The 16,860-nt window shown below is 37.9% G+C and overlaps 1 protein-coding gene across 12 annotated transcripts in view; it reads left to right on the top strand.

The window, feature by feature from the left end:
- Grik1 (glutamate ionotropic receptor kainate type subunit 1) overlaps positions 1–16,860 on the top strand; it is a 389,318-nt gene that overhangs the window by 316,492 nt on the left and 55,966 nt on the right. The window lies entirely within an intron of this gene.

Genomic DNA, 16,860 nt, shown 5'->3' with positions numbered 1-16,860 from the left:
TAGTGTCAGACTATGCCATGAGGTTCTTATTTCACATATTCTTCTTCTTCTTTTTTTTTAATCAAAGGCCAGTCTCTGTCCTTCAGCCTCAGAGGAAAGCACAATTGAGATTTAGGTTCAGAAAAGGAAAGTGATCCCTGAGAGAAGGAAAATGGGTGGTGATCTCTCTGGAAGCAAGTCTAATGAATGCTTGACCTCAAGGGCAAAGCATGTCCTCTATTTTAAGGGCTTTTAAAGAGGGCCATGGTGGAAACAAGACATTCCTTTCCACAAATTGCTTGATTGGGTTCCAATTATTATTTCACTCTTGTCTTGTAACACTTTCACATGTGATGACCTGGTCCCATTAAAAGTGCTGTAAACCTTGCATGAAATCACCTCGTGATTTGCTGCAAGAGAAAGCTCACTCTGAACAGAATACCTGATATGTCTCCGTTTCTACCAACATTTCAAAATGACAGAGCAGATGCTTGTTTTACCTGCTGGACTACAAATGCCATATCAACGTCCCAACTGGAACACACCCAGATGGACCCATCCTAATTAATTGGCAACTAACTTCTTAACATCAAATGCCTCACACAGCTTCCTACATGCTTATCTATCTAAGAAGGTCTCCACATAACACAGCATCTCTAAGGATAGACACTGAGTCCAATCACTGCGTTTAATGGAAACCTCTGGAGAGTAAGGAGAACCACAACTATCTTTGGTCATTCATTGATGCCTAGATCTGAAGAATAGTATAGTTCTCATCCTCACAACATTCCACAAGGTAACTCTTTGTATTTCCACTCAAAAAGTGGTAATGATTTGGTTATATCCATTTTTCCTGCTAAAGGTGCAGGAAGGGTTTAAATCTGAGATGTGAGAAATAAAAATCCATGCTGCTTTCATCCTACCATCCTGCCTTCATTAAAGAAATTTCTGTTCATTTTGTTGAACTGAAAACCCAGCCAGTAGCACAGTAAGAACAGTGAGTTTTGTGAGGCACTAATATCCTGCCCTCAGTGAATCAGTTAAATAGGAGAGGCAGACAAATAATCAATCCCATACAGAGTCCTAGAGACATTAATAGGGATAATTGTAGTGCAGTATAGGAACTCTAGAAAGAGTACCTAACCCCTTCTGTCTCTGAGGTTAGCTAAGGCTTCTTGCAGGAACATCAGAGATGAAATCTGAAGGGCAATTAGAGATTAGTGAAGTGACACTAGTTTACCCCAAGCCTTCCAGATGTGATAAACGAACTGAGAGGTTAATGATTATATGTGGAATCAAACCAAATGCCAGAGTACAATGAAAAGAAAATGCAAATGAGCATGAAGCAATAAAGAATAAACAGACTTTGAATAAACATATTCTAAAACAAATAAGCTGCTGTAAATTCTCAGACACTAGGGTATACAATTCCAGCCCCAAAGGCTCCTCTTTGTGCACATTGACCTGAAACACATTAAAGATGCTGGGGAAAGTATTTGAAGCCCATGCCATGCTTCAGGCCTTTGTCAATATGGAATTTCTTTAATACTAAGCAAAATATTGATGGCAGATATCAGATAATCTTTTATTCCCTACATCAAGTGAATTTTCCATTCAATGAAACTTTGCTGCCTGTCTTAGGCATTCAACAGCCTTGTCCAGGAGCACTTGTGAGGCTGTGGTCCCAGTTACCTATGAGATGGGCAAAGGATGGATGAATGGAAGTCTTGTCAGATCAGAAGAGAGAACAGTAGTACGTGCATCTTTCAAGAGCATCTTTATTTTTTTTTTTGCATAGTTCCTACTATATACCACTTTCAAAGTCATTCAGATTCAATATTACATTTGTAAACTTGCCTGAAGGCAACCATCTTTGCAAGAACTTAAAGGGGACCAATACTGGGATTGCCATGGGACAGGACCAAGAAACTGACTTTCCCTAATTGTATTATTGACAGATGGGGCTTAACACTAAAAATGGAGCTGCCACTTATAACAAATACTTTCATTAATACACTTTCAAAGCAGTTTGCTAATAAGAGATCTGAGAAGCCCATCTTTTATACTTTTTTTTTTTTGCTAATTTTGAAAACTTTCATTCAATGATAGCCAACAGTAAATTTTGCTCTATACCAAATGGAAGAGAATGAAACATAGTTAGACGTAAATGAGGAAAAGCCCAACCCTTTCTAAGGAACATTATGTTTTAGTCAGCTTTTTCGATGCTGTGACGAAAGGATCGGACCAGAACAATTGTAAGGAGGACAAGTTTGTTTATTTGAGGGCTCACGGTTTCAGAGGTCTTAGTCCATAGAAGGCCAGCTCCATTCCTTAGGGCTCCAGGTGAGGCTGAACATCCTGGCAGGAGAGGATGGCAGAAGGAAGCAGCTCATATCACGGTGATCCAGAAGCAGAGAGAGAGAGAGACTTCACTCTCCAGATACAAAATATATACCCCATAGCCATGCCCCCAATTAACCACCTCCTCCAGCCATACCCCACCTGCCTCCAGTTACCCTTCAGTTAATCCCATCAGGGATCAATTCACTGATTAGGTTAAGACTCTTACATCCCAATCATTTCTCCTCTGAACCTTCTTGCATCGTCAGATGGGCTTTAAGGGGACGCCTCACATCCAAAACACAACACTATCCAATTGAACTATAATGGTATGGAAATAATTGGCTTTTGGCATTCCAGCTTAATTATTCTACAGCAGACAGAGGAATGCATGCTGCTTTCCTGCTTAAAGCAATTTTGAAAGCAATGTCTTTGAAGTATGTATAGCATCGAGTGATTTTTTTCCTTGCCCACAATATGTGAATATTGTTTTAAAACATCATTAAGTCAAATAACCATAGTCTAATCTAGTATTTGTGGTGTTTTGTGAAATGCCATGGCATTTGACTCTTTTATTCAGTTGACCGAGAGTTTTTCAGATACCAAGTGAATTTCAGAATCCTCATCTTGGGGAAATAAATGCTGAAAAGTATTTGGGTTGAAATAGTATTGCTTAATGTAATGTTTGAAGAACATAATTGAAGGGCCTGCTCAGCAGTTCTGCCAAAATATCACGAGATTGCTTTAAACAAGTCCCATTCCCTCCTCTTTGCTTGGGTAGGCACAGTGGCAAAGGGGTTAATTAAGAAGTTTCATGGGCATATGCACTTGAGATTCAAACCATAAGAACCTGTCACAATTTGGCAAAAGATCCCTAGAGCTAAATACATGTGTGTGTGTGTGTGTGTGTATACACACATATATATACACACACACATAAATATGTATATATACAATATTTTAAGAAACTGAATTTATTTGCTTGATGGGTAAAACTATGCTATGTCTCTCAAGAAATGGGCTCAGCAGATCTCCTGAACTTGCAAGTAGCAGAGCTTCTACAGAGGCAAAAGGGGGAAACTTTGTTCCATGTTATAAGGGTTCCAAGCATCATGTGTTATTGATTCCTTAGAGAAAGGGGTATTCCTCGCCAGATGAGCCATTTTTCAAAGGCTCAAGGCTAACTTTCAATGAGGTTGAAGATATAGTCCTAAGACTGTTGGGCTCTGAATCAGCAGATGCTTACGTGAATCTGGGAATTGAAACAAATTTCCAAACTAAATAGAGCAAGGAATAGCATGGTGAACTCTTAAAGGTTCTCCTGTTCAACCTCTTCATGTGATAGAAGACATGGAAGCCCTGTGGGCAAAGTGACTATCCACTACACATAGATGTCTTGATAGTTGCAGGAAATCCAGAGTTACAAGGGACCAGGGCTGGGCATAAAGCTGTCATACTATGGTCCAAGTAGAATCACAAATGCCTCTGACATCGAAAGGTTTAGCAGACAAAGGCTCATTTTGTTTTAGAATAACTTCTGATGAAAGTGCATCATTTTTGCATCTTTCAAAATTTTAGAATTAACTGTCTTTTATTGGAATATCTTACTCAAAAATTCAATTTAATTAGCATTACTAAGTACAGCTACTATAGTCCATGAATGCAGCAACTTTGCAAGAGAAGTGGTAAGCTATGAAGAGAAATGATGAATGCACACAACCTATCTTTTAAGGAAACCACAATGCAGAAGAAAATATGCACAATTATTTGTAATACAAGACTGCTATGATGTGCTCAATAATCAGATATTAGTAAAATACTATTAAAACCTAGAATGAAAAACTATACTTTCTGAATGGAATGATTCAGAACAGTTTTAGAGAAGAGGTGACCTTCAAATTGACCTTGTTTGATTCATATGTTAATTCAACAGGTATTTAGTGAGTATCTTCTAGGCACCAAGCTCTATCCTTGTCGGTTGAGATATATCAGTGTGCAAAACAGATATCCACCCCTGCCCTTGTAAAGTTTGTAGTTTATTAATAAGTAAGAATTCTCAATAGGTGTTAGAAGAAATTTCAGGGAAAGGAACAAATTCATGAATTATGAAAATGAAGAGCATCTTGGGAGGTGTCCCAAGGTTGTAACACAAAGTTCATGAATAATAGCTGTTATCTTTGAGATATGAGATTTCCTCCAAAAGCACGTGTGTAAGATAATGCAAGAATGCTCAGAGGTAAAAGGATTAGGTTATGAGTTCTGTAATCTAATAAGTGGATGAATCCACTGATATGGATTAACTGGGTGAAAACTCTAAAGGTAGGGGTTGGCTGAAGGAAATAGGTCACTGGGGATATGCCTTTGGGATTTATATTTTGTCCCTGGTGAACAGAGCTATTTTTGTTTCCTGGCTGACATGAAGTGAGCATCTTTCCTCCACCATACCCTCTGCCATGATGTTCTGCCATACCTCAGCTCCAGAACTATGGATTCAGCTCATCATGGGCTGAAACTCTGAAACCATAAGCCAAAATAAATTTTTCCTCTTTCATGTTATTCTTGTCAGGTATTTTGGTCACGACAACACAAAAGCTAATTAAAACAGTAGCCATTGGGATAGAACATGGCAATAGATGGGAATGGAAAGGAGAACAGGGGATTACCATATAAAATAATGTTATAGAGGCAAGGTTTTTTTTTTTTAAGAAAGAGAGAGAGGGGATTTTTTAATATTTATTTTTCTGTTTTCGGTGGACACAACATCTTTTTATTTCATTTTTATGTGGTCCTGAGTATTGAACCCAGCACCCCGTGCATGCCAGGCGAGTGGGTTACTCCTTGAGCCACATCCCCAGCCCTAGAGGCAAGTTTTGATTCTCTAGGCAACTGAAAATATGATTTACTGGAAGTATTCTCATGAAGAGTCTGAAACATAGGGGCTTATGATCAGTGCTACAAAATTCCTGGAGATTAATGAAAATGTGCCCAGGACTGCTGAAACTGGAGTCCTTGGACAATGGGCATGAACCTTGATGTTTCTAAGTCTCCACACTAATTTATAAGCTTTGGACTGTTATGGCCAGGTCATAGAAACTAGACTATCAGGACAAGTGGGGTCCTTGGCTAGTGCTCCATTGAGATAATACTGGGAAAAATATTGGTTTGAGACCATACACATGACTGGTACCCAGATGCCCAGAGGAGAACCTGTGAGAACATAGTGATCACAGGAATAATTATGACACTAGGATCTGTAGGCAAACCTATGTTTTCAGGGCACCCAGAGTCTGTAAAATGAGGCAATATATATATATATATCCCTTGCCTATAAAAACTATTGTCCCAGAATGGTTTTATATTACTTCTAAGACTCTCTTAGATTATAGGAGTAAGGGATCCATCCAATGCCCAACAACATGATGACAATAGTTCACTGCTTCAATAACACAGCAATAATCTTAAAGTTTTTCAAATCCTGCTTATCTTCACTGGGTAGTTCAATCTCTTCTTCTAAAAATGGCTAGCCATCCCAGCCACAGCTACATTCGCAGTTCTGTAAAACCTTTATCAGTGCTACCATTGACTGCTCAACTGAATGTTCCCTGCAAACAGATAGATAACAATAGACTTAATAGATGGACAGATGAAAGATTAGACAGATAATGATAGATTTAATGGGTGAATGATAGATTAGGTAGAGATGATGATTTCATAGGTGATAGATTAAAGAGATGATCAATAATTACAGATGTAATAATGGAAAAATGATGGATTAGATTGATAATGATAGATTTAATAGGTAGATGATAGATAAATAAAGATGGATTAATAAAGAATTCCAGAATTATCAGAATGTGAACTCATTCGTAGCTGAAATCAGATGTAATGCTTGATAGGTAAGTGTTTGGTGGGATTTTTTTCCTAAGGAGTCTCGGGAGAAAGTGACCTTGACTCAGTTCAAGTGGGGTCCTTGGCGTATGTAACAGAAAAGAATTGCAACATGTGACAGTCAGAGATACAGACAGGCTTACATAAGGAAAGCAGATACACATTCAAGGGAAAATGTAGGCCCCCTCAAGAGTGAGAAACAGCAATCCCTTAGTCTCAGGGGTTAATGTTTATAGAACAGAAGCTAGGGACTGGATTAGAGGTTGACTCAGGATAGTTATATAATTTTCCCTGTGTTTGCCTATGGTCCCCAACCTGTTACTTTTTTTAGGTAAGGACATGAACTAGGTTCCTCACAGTGTTTATTTTGCATTTCAAAGGTACATGGACATTTCCTAAATTCCAAGGGCTGATAGGAGTTTCTCTTCTGAACTCAGTATATCTTTCTTTTTTTGTATCCCCAAATTCCTATCTTGGGGTTATCCTGCAAACCCAGGCAATAAATATAAGCTCTGTGGAGTTGGAAAGTTTTTGAGCACTAATTCAATGACCCTTAGCATGGTATAAGGACTTTCTTCACCAAAGTGAACAAAAGAGCTTGTAAAAACTGGAAATCCTTAGCTTCCACCTCAAATATCTCAAAGGTTTTATGTTCCTTTAAAACATGAGGGTCCCTTCATTAATATAATTGATGATGTAGAAGGGCCACTGGTTTTTCACCAGCAAGCCGCATGAGAAAAAGCACTGAGACAGAGCAAAGTTCATTGCAACCTGGTCTATGAGTAACTATGCATCTGTGTGGAGAGTTAAGGAAATCTTTAGTAGGGCATGAAAATAAGGGAACTGGTTTTTCTGAGCTTCCACTCTAGAAATACTCTATTAGATGCTGTGATGAATTAAATCTTTTTACCTTTATAACATCTAGGCAAAGCAATATTCATTTTGCAAGCAGAGATTGAAGAAGTTGAGTAACTTGCCCAGAGTCACCAAGTGTCCTAAATGAGCTGTCATTAACATAGACCAAACATGTTTGTGTCTATCTGCAATGTCAGAATTAATTGTATAACAAATTCACAGGCCGCACCACTTTGGTGGCAGTTCACTGAATATTTGTGCATTACCTGGTAGGCATAAGTTCTTTTATTCCAAACTTAATGTCTAGTATAAATAACACTCAAGTCTCAAGTCACACATTATAATTTCACACAAGTGTGTGTGTGTGTGTGTGTGTGTGTGTGTTGTGTGGAAAGCCTAAGTAAGGGTCAAAGCAGCCACTGGGGTTCAGGAGGCTGAACTGAGAGCAAAGGTAGAGAGTAGATACGAATACAAAGAGTCACAGTAGGAGGTCAGCTAAGATCAGGAACCAGCCAAAGGACTTATCCAGGGCCCAGAGATCTCAAAGCATAAGAAGGAACTCATTTCAGGCCAGGGGCTGGAGTTTCACAGTGTCATCTTGGAGAAGGCCTTGTGTGGTCATCTATGGTAGGAGAAATCACACTTTGCCCAAGCCCAAGGACAGAGATTAGGAGGTCCATTAGTGTGGCAATTTTTCTGGGCAAGGCTCATAACATGTGACTGGGTAATGGGGGCAGGTTCCCCCAAGTCCATTATTGAGGGTCTCTTTCTTTAATGGGTTCCCAATGAGGAGGTTGCAGCTGGTAAGTTTGATAAGCTCCCATGTCTGGTATGATTTGGGATATCCAAGTATCCAAGTACTCCTTGATTTAGTTTGGTAAGTTGGCACATGTAAATTACTTATTGGTTTCTGCCTTACGGTTGCACCAATCAGACGGTTGTTGTTTATATCATGGAGTAACACAGAATAGGGCCCAGACTGCTTTTCACGTCAAGATAATCAAAGGTAGAGACAAAATTTGAACTCACATCATTTGATCTCAAAGTCAATTCTCTTGAGACACCATGTTCCGCATTGAAAACTTGATAATGATTAGAATTGGCTATCATTATATTTAATTATATCTCATTTACAATGCCTGGCTTATGACTAAAATTTATTTGTAAACAGTGTATGAAAATCAAAGGATTATCTATTAGTATTTTTTAACTTTTGAAGGCAATGTAATTTTTTTAGTTGGATCAATAGAAGCATATCAATTTACTATTTTATTAAATCTTCCTGTTTTACCTGAAAGTTTTATATTTTTCATATAGCTTTTTAAACCACACAATGATTCTGTCATATATTGCTATGCAACCTGCCTTAGAAAAAGGCATTATTAATATCTCAGAACAGAAAATAAGTTATTTTGAACTAGTTTTTAAAAATGAGAGGAAAATAGAGAATTGGGGAAATAAAGAAGTTTCAATGGAAAGAGACTTGTGTGACTGGAGTTAAAGGACTTTAACACATGATTTGTAGTCTTACAATTAAATTTTAAGTTAGCAGAAGTCACCAATGTTCGTGGTAAAAAGTTTTAGAGCAGGAATACACAGGTAATTCAAAACAGAAATCACAGAAAGTATGACCATCCTAGGACCCATTTAATCCAGTGGATGGCAAACAGAATGAGGTTATGAAGGGCTTTGAAAGGCAGTTTTCTAGCAGGAAGATTAGAGCTATTTCAACCAAACTAGCATAAAGTCAAGCGCTTAGACACTTTGACCAGAAAGTCCTTTTCCCAGAATTCTCATGACAGCTGGGATATTGTGCCTTAATTCCAGTTCTCCTAATGGAGGGGGCTGCCCAGAAGAGCTTCCTTTGTTTCTACTCCTGCTATCAGCATTCTCCAGCCCTGTGAAACCCTGGGACCACCCAGATAATCCAGGGTGACTTTGATTTTCAGGACAGGCTGCTCTGTGCCAGATAAAGCAAGGAAATTGATAAATGGAATGTGGAAGCCAGAGTGAAGGAGTTCTGTCTCTCTGATGAAACCCTGCAGATCTAAGACAGGTCAATTTGAGCAAGTCAGGCTGATGAACTGTCTGGATCTCAGTAATGATTCAAATTTTTTCATTGATTTTCTCTTTTATTTTTGGCTTGAAAATGTTCTCAAGATCCATGTGCAATCCACAGTTAAGATGTAAAATAGGAAACATTAACCCACACTTGTTTCTTTGGTGTGACCTTATCCATCCATGGGAATGGAACATGGTGAAGGAGGAAGATTGTGAGGAGCATCTGGACCAGATTCCCTCTGGGGTATTTTACTAACCGTAGAGTTTCCATTCTCACCTTATCTGGTTGTTCTAAGGATCAATGCAATAACACATGCCTTTGCTTTGCATTTGCCAATATATAATTTCATGAAGTTGTCAACATGACTATCATGCAAATTAAAAGTAAGAATGTCCCCCAAAATGCCCTTAACGCCATAATGACTGAAACTTCTGGACACTAAAACTGGTTCAGAGAATTAAAGGAACAATGGTTATATAGTGGCTAAAATACAGATGCTGAATTAAAGACAAAACTGATTATGGCCCTACAGGGCAATAAAGCCATAACCTCTGAGGTCATCTTTTGTAGCAGAAATGAATTACTTGAATCTCTGTTGGACAAAAGTCTATAAGTTAATATGCAATTTCAGGGTCTTGACCCTAAACAGTAGAAAATAGTGAAACAAATAAAAGCGCAATCCCCTAGAGAATTAAATCATTCCCAGATGGGCCTCTTAGACAATGATCCCATATGACTTTAAAGAACATACAGTCATTCTTTTATTTTATTTCCAAGTTTTATATAATTTTTTCTACAGTCCCCTGTTGTATCATAAATAGTCTGGAAAGATTATTCATATTATAAGGAGCCTATTGTCTGTGTGTTTGGAGGTGATTAATTTACATGGGGGCAGTAAAAGATGTTAATTAACTACATCAGCCTCTTTGGAAGGCAAATCAGAGCTAATGTTTTAAGCCACTACTAAGGCCAGAAAATTAACTTACTGGAAATTTTGAAAGGACTTTCTGGGTTGTATTCTTAAAAGCCTCTTTTTTTTCCAGATGTGTTTTGGATGTTCTTATTGGGTTTTTTTTTCCAAGTTGTACCTATTACTGCTTAAATAAAATACCACAAACTCTATGGTGCAATACAACACAAGTGTAATACAACACAAATCTCTGACAGTTCTGGAGGTCAGAACTCTAACACAGACATCATGGGGACGAAGACAAGGTGCTGGCAGAGCCAATTCCTTCTGGAGGTTCTAAGGAAAAGTCACTTCCTCTGCTATTCTCAGATCTCGGAGGCCTTCCGTGATCCTTGCCCATAGGCCCTTTCCTCTCTCTCCAAAGCAGCCAGGTAGCATCTTCCAGGTCTCCCCTCTGTCCTCTGCTTCTGTCCTCATCTCACCTTCTGTCTGTCTCACGCCTCCTGGGCCCCTGTGATGACATTGCCTCCCCCATAATTCCTGAACCTGATCACATCTGCATAGTCCTTTTTGCCACATCCTAGGTTCAGTGATGAACACATGGACATTGGGAGTGGGAAAGGTGTCATTCACCCTAACACAATAGCTAAGAAACTGCATTCAGGAAATGCAAGCTAGGCGCAGTGGTGCATGCCTATAATCCTGAAGTCAGGAGACTGAGGCAAGAGGATAGCTAGTTCAAGGCCAGCCTGGGCAACTTATCAAAACCCTGCCACAAAATAAAATTAAAATGGCTGGGGAAGTAGCTCAGGGGTCTTTGGGTTTAGTCCTCAGTACCCAGGGAAAGAAAGACAGAAAGGAGAGGAGAGGTGAAGAGAAAAGAGAAGGGAAGAGAAATTCATCTGCCTGGTATTTCTACAGTATCTGTACATTTTGGTGAGTTTAACTCTTGCAGAAGTGCCAATATCTGGTAGATTTCCTGACTTTCCAGGAAAGAACTATGCTTATCACCTGTAAATATCTGTATCTTATAAACCATAAACAAATTTTTTAAAAAGCTGTTTCCTGAGATTTCTGTACCTTAATTCCACATTTGAATGTTTTTAATGGTATGTCTGCTGTACTCAAAAAATGAAATTTGTTCTCAAATATAACAATACTGGTATATCAGTCAGAAGAGTCAGTAGAGTACATAGCATATATACTATAGATTTTGTAGTATCAGTTGTCTGAATGATGTTACCTTAAGCTCCAAAGTCTATGCCAATGACTCCTAAAGTACCAACTGGTAAGGCCACGTGGTGCCATCTTTCCATGAGGCGGTGAGACTGCCACACTTTGACAAAGGTTCAGTTTCCAGACTGTAGCTTATAGAAAAATCCTCAAATATCAGGCTAAAAATCCTCAGACAAATGTACATGGGAATGGAAAGTCTGTCTGAGCAGGTTACATAGAAGGTAAACTATAAAATTCTAAGTGTTCTTGTTAAGAGTAGACTAAGTACTCTAGAAGTTATCATTTTAAAAGAGAAAAAAACAAAACTCTAGTTTTGCATTAATTGGTACTTAGAAAGGATTCACAAAACTTAAAATATGTATCTTATTAGTAATTCCATCAAATCTAAGTACTCTTTCCCAAAATTTCAATACAGTCTTTGCTCATGTACTGATCTCACACTCTAAGGCAAATGAAATTCAGTTTCCCCAAATATTATATATTAGGCACACTAGTGTTTTTCCATTACCTATACTTTTTCATAATTAAGAACATTTTTTTCACCTTGTAAACATAAGTACAACTCATTACGTTTAACACATAGCACACCACACGACAGAACTCCATACAAGAACATATTCTTTTGAACACTTTTCCTAGCAACAAAAATAAACATGTTCATTACCATGACCCAAGATTATAGTTTATCTGAAAAAGTAATGATATATTTGATTATTGAATGCATATATAAAGATAAACACACATATGATAAGCAATATATCAACATTATCTCTTATGAAGAAACTTTCTAAATATCCAAAGATTATCTATAAAATAACTTGATTTAGTGACAGTTTCCTTAAACTTAATTGGAAATTAAGTTTAAATTGATATATCACAAAGCATAATTTCTTTTGATGTAAAAAATTAGGATTCTAATTTAATATAATTACATACAAAATTTTATATCTTCATTTTAAACCTTATGTGGCAATGCTAGCTTATCTAATCATCAAATCAGCACAATAAATTTAGGAAATTTAGATTCACTGGCCTCTTTAATCAGGAAACAAAAAGCAAATATGTAAACAAATGTGTACTTGAAACAATTCACACTGATAAAATTAGGGGAAAGGCAGATAATGGGTTTTTAAGGTAATGTTTAAAGATCGATTAAATGTAGGTAAAAAAATGTACTTGGGTTGCATGAACTTGTGTTTTCACCCAAAAATGCTTCTCAGATAACAATTTCTTCTGAGATAGCAATTTTTTTTCAAGTATAACAAATAATGTATTAAAACTTCAATTTCTCTATATCATGTGAATCCTGGAAATATTGACATAAGCAATCAAATATGTCAACTGTAAAAACAGTAGATCTTTAATTTGTTAGGTTTTACTGTCTGCTGTATTAATAGCTTCTGAGGTAGGAGTATATTGCATGCTCACACAATGGGGTGAAAAGGCTGTTTTCCTTTTCCAGATGTGGCACAGTCACTGAGTATTGCAGCTTAGTTCTTCAACCTCAGCCCATCATCACAGCCCCCAGCGGAAAAAGACTTATGAGCCGTGTACAGGCCAGACTTTCATACACAGGGGCCTTCGGACCATGCTCTTGAGACTGGCCTAGCATTCAAATACCCACTAGTCTGTACACTTGGTTGTGGCCCAAACCAGGGCTTCAGAGACACACAGAGCTCTCCAGACCAGGCAGTGGAGATGGCCCGTGATCTGGGAGCAGGCACAGACTCCTGCACCCAGGCATGGAGCAGACGTGACTAAAGCCATGAGTTTGGCAAGTCATTGTTGAACTGGCAGACCAAAACTCATAACTGAAACATAATCAGAAGAAAAGAAAAAAGTAGAGAAGGGGAGGAAAAGGAAAAGAGAGAGAGAAGGGAAAAGAGAACAGAAACAGAGATTCAGAACAAATTAATTCCATCACCCAGGTTTACTGCAGGACCAGAGGGAAGAAAAACGCTTCTAAGTTTAAATGATGCACAAAGTTGGCTCAGTGTGTGAGTGTATTTGGAAACTTTGGTAGGACAATTTCTAAAACAAAGTACAAATTTGAAGCAGTTATAGATGTGACTCGAAGAGAAATATGAAGAAAGCATGTGTCTTCTTCCACCTCTTGATTCCAGTTTTTTGTCCATTAAACAGTGTATCCAATAAGAGAAAAGAAAAAAGTCATACCATTTAATTTAGTTGCTATTAAGCAATTACTGTCAAGAAGCCCAACAGGGTAGATAGTAAAGCTATTTCCTAAAATAGGGACAACTGTTTAAGTATTGTTTTGAGTTCAGTGTACTATAATTGTCTGCTCTGCAAATGTTTCTACACGAGGCAAACAAATTGTAATTATGAATAATATAATTATATATCATTATATAAATTGTATATGTTTCAGCCTTGTCCCAGAAAATGGAGTCCTTATGGATCTTCTTTATCATGTCTAGGAATTAGTCATTGTAATCAATAGTTTGGATGGTAATTGGGAAATAGTTATCAACAATTACTTTGCAAATAAACAAAGAATGTATATAGAAATGGAACTTGTTTAGGGACAGGTGGTGGCAAGAAAATACGGGTAGTTGTGGCAATAAGGAAACTTGACTTTGAAGATCAAACAGTACAGTTCAGCAAAGAATCAGGCAGGGTGTCTTTGTAGATATTTGAGGCAGGGAAGAAAGTATTGTCAGAGCATGAAAAGGGAATATTTTTGCCACTTGGATGAGCAGGAAGGAAAGCGAGAAGTAGGAATTATTCTGCACCGGGGATTAGAGCACCAAGTTCAAGAATAAAACCAATACAACAAAATCCAAACAAAGGGGCACAATAGATACACTTCATGGAAATGAAATTGGATTTCAGAACTGTGTTTTAAAACCCTGCTATGAGCTATCTGCTACATCAAGACAAAAAAGCTTCCAATTCTGTACATTTTGAGAGAGCCTCATAAATTCTGGACAATGTACAAAATTGACCTCCGTAAAAGAGAAGTTGCTTTTAGGAAAAAGCTTTCTAAAAATCTTGTAGAACTTAATGAAGCTAACTGTCTCTTTCCAAACAGATCACGATGAGTGTTAAAGCTGCACATTGCTCACAAGTGTGAAGAAAGTGCCAGAAAATGATTTCATCAAGACCCCTAATGTGGTAGAGATTTCTACTGATCCAAAGACAGACAAATTTCTCTTGGCAATCAGGCACTTGCTGTAATCCTAATATAGCAGCTTATTTTTGCAGCTTTGATTTAGCCCATCAATCCACAAAGCTGGCTTTGGCTTACTAAAATAAGAAGGGAGTAACCAGAGTCCAAAGACAAAAATTGGGATTTGATGGGGTGGGAAAAGATACAGGGAGGCTACTAAAGATGCACAAGAGGACACTCCCTGCTTGCATATGCGTCACTGATGGCTTTTATCCTGCCACAGAGACTTGCTTCCCATGTCTCAGCCAGTGTAATCAAGGTGCTACCGCTGACCATAAAAACACGTCATCTCATTTCTAAAGCTAATGCTAGTGTTCAATGTGATAGGCTCCCTTGGAAATGAACTCTAGGGACTAAGTCCTAGGATCCAAAAAGGCAAATCTCTCTGTGTGCTATGGCACTTGGACAGCTTCCATCCAGTTCACCATCTAGACTGCTTGGATGAGAATATTATAGCATTTTCTTGTCTATGTCTCATTTCTTGACATTAATTTAACTTCCAGGATTGTATTTATGTTGTGATATCCATTGTATCCAAATGATAACCAGAAAATGTACTAGTAAATATTGTTGGTTCTTGGCATTCAGGTTGACTTCTTCAATTCTAAACTCTGCCCATTCCGGCTGCAGAATAATTCTATTGCAAGATAGTGGAACAGGGAGATGAAGAGTTGTGCCTGTTCCTCTGTTCATATGTGGGCGTATGAATTTGGTTCTATAAATTTTATTCTATGAGAACCACCTGCTAACACCCTGATTATCCTCTTGACCATCTCCAATTTATCCTCCCTAATTCTGCTAAAGTGTTCTCCCTATAAGGCATATCTGAGCATGACACTTCTATGCTTAAAACACTCCAGTGATTCCCACATGTCTACAGAGCAATGTCCAAGCAAACGAGAATGATTCATCACACCTTTATGTTATGAATCCCTCCTGGGCTCATTTCTCGCCATCCCTTACCCTGCATTGTAGACCCAGGCAAACTTAAAATTTAGTCTTCATTTTATACTTTTACCCAGGCTAGGAATCTTCGCTTGGCCAACATCACATCCTTTGAGAGCCCAGGTACCCTTGCCCACAGGAATCTTTTGCTGTTTTTTTTTTCTTTTCCTGTAGCTGGAATAAGTGCTTTTTCTTCTTGTTTCTTTCTTCAATACTCTTTGCAAGTCTTCTTCTTCACACCCCTGGCCTTCTGTTATAATTTGTTAATGTGCTTGTTCTCATTAACTGATAAACTGCTAGTTGCTGTATTCTCAGCAAAGCCCCTCACACAGAGAAGATGCTCAATATATAAATGTCTTCCAAATGAATTAATAGTGATGGGAGAGAAAAATCAATCTCTTTTTTTCCCCAACCAGAGACCAGTATGTTTTACCTGAAAATATGAGGATGGCAATGCAGATCATAGGTGCTCAACAAAGGATTGCCAATTTTACATTAAATATCTTTGTGGGAACTCCTTTACTTTTTTGGAATTACCTTCTTATTCACTTACTGTAACATTCCTCTGTGGCATGAAGAAGAGAAAAAACAACTCAGTCAAGGTCACACAACCTCATCATGGCTTTAAGACTAAACTTGGTTTCGTGATTCCAAGTCACAGGAATTTTCACCATTTTTAGATGGAATTGTAAATCAAGAAATTGTAAGTTGAGAGAGAGAGAGAGAGAGAGAGAGAGAGAGAGAGAGAGCGATCAAAGAAGACAGAAAAATAAAATTTGCTAATTGGTATAATTTTTTTAAACAAATTAGAGCAAAAAAAATAATAATTAATCACCTAAGAGCTATGTCATTTTGCTAGATGCTAGGGAGAATATAATTTAGTAAGAAAACTGTGTTTTGTTTCAAGGTTCCAAACCATTTGAAGAAACAAGGAATTCCAAACTCAGACATGTAAGAGCAAGTAGTACTAAGTACAAAACTATAAGTGCACCACATCACAATACTCAGTGTAGGTCTCTCTGTGTATAGATATATGTCTGTGTGTATCTCTTTCCTTTTGTTTACAACTGTTTTTTAAAAACCTCAAAGTAGTTCTCTACAAAACAAGAGATGTAGATTCTAAGCAACCTGACTTTTTTCGGTATGTTCTGTATGTAGTTACCAGAGAGCACCAGTAAGTATCACCACCTGTTGGCAATGAGAACTACACCGTCAGGTCAGCATGTGCTGTTCTCTGTAAGAACAGGAAATGAACAAAGTACCTGGGGGATATACTTCTCCATGAATAAGCAGGGAGTATATTTGGGGACATCAGTCACCTTTGGAGTTGCCATGTACAATGAAATTTATAATTGTGATACTCTTGGGTGGTAGTTTCCAAAGACACTACTAATGTGCAGAAAGCGTTCTGGCTATCTAATGCTGGCAACTACTGTTTAATGGTCAGTTAAATCT

This window comes from Urocitellus parryii, chromosome 2 (assembly GCF_045843805.1).
Source record: "Urocitellus parryii isolate mUroPar1 chromosome 2, mUroPar1.hap1, whole genome shotgun sequence".
NCBI classification, from domain to species: Eukaryota; Metazoa; Chordata; class Mammalia; order Rodentia; family Sciuridae; genus Urocitellus; species Urocitellus parryii.
Note: the sequence above shows the minus strand (reverse complement) of the source record. Positions and strands in the feature narration are given on the sequence as shown.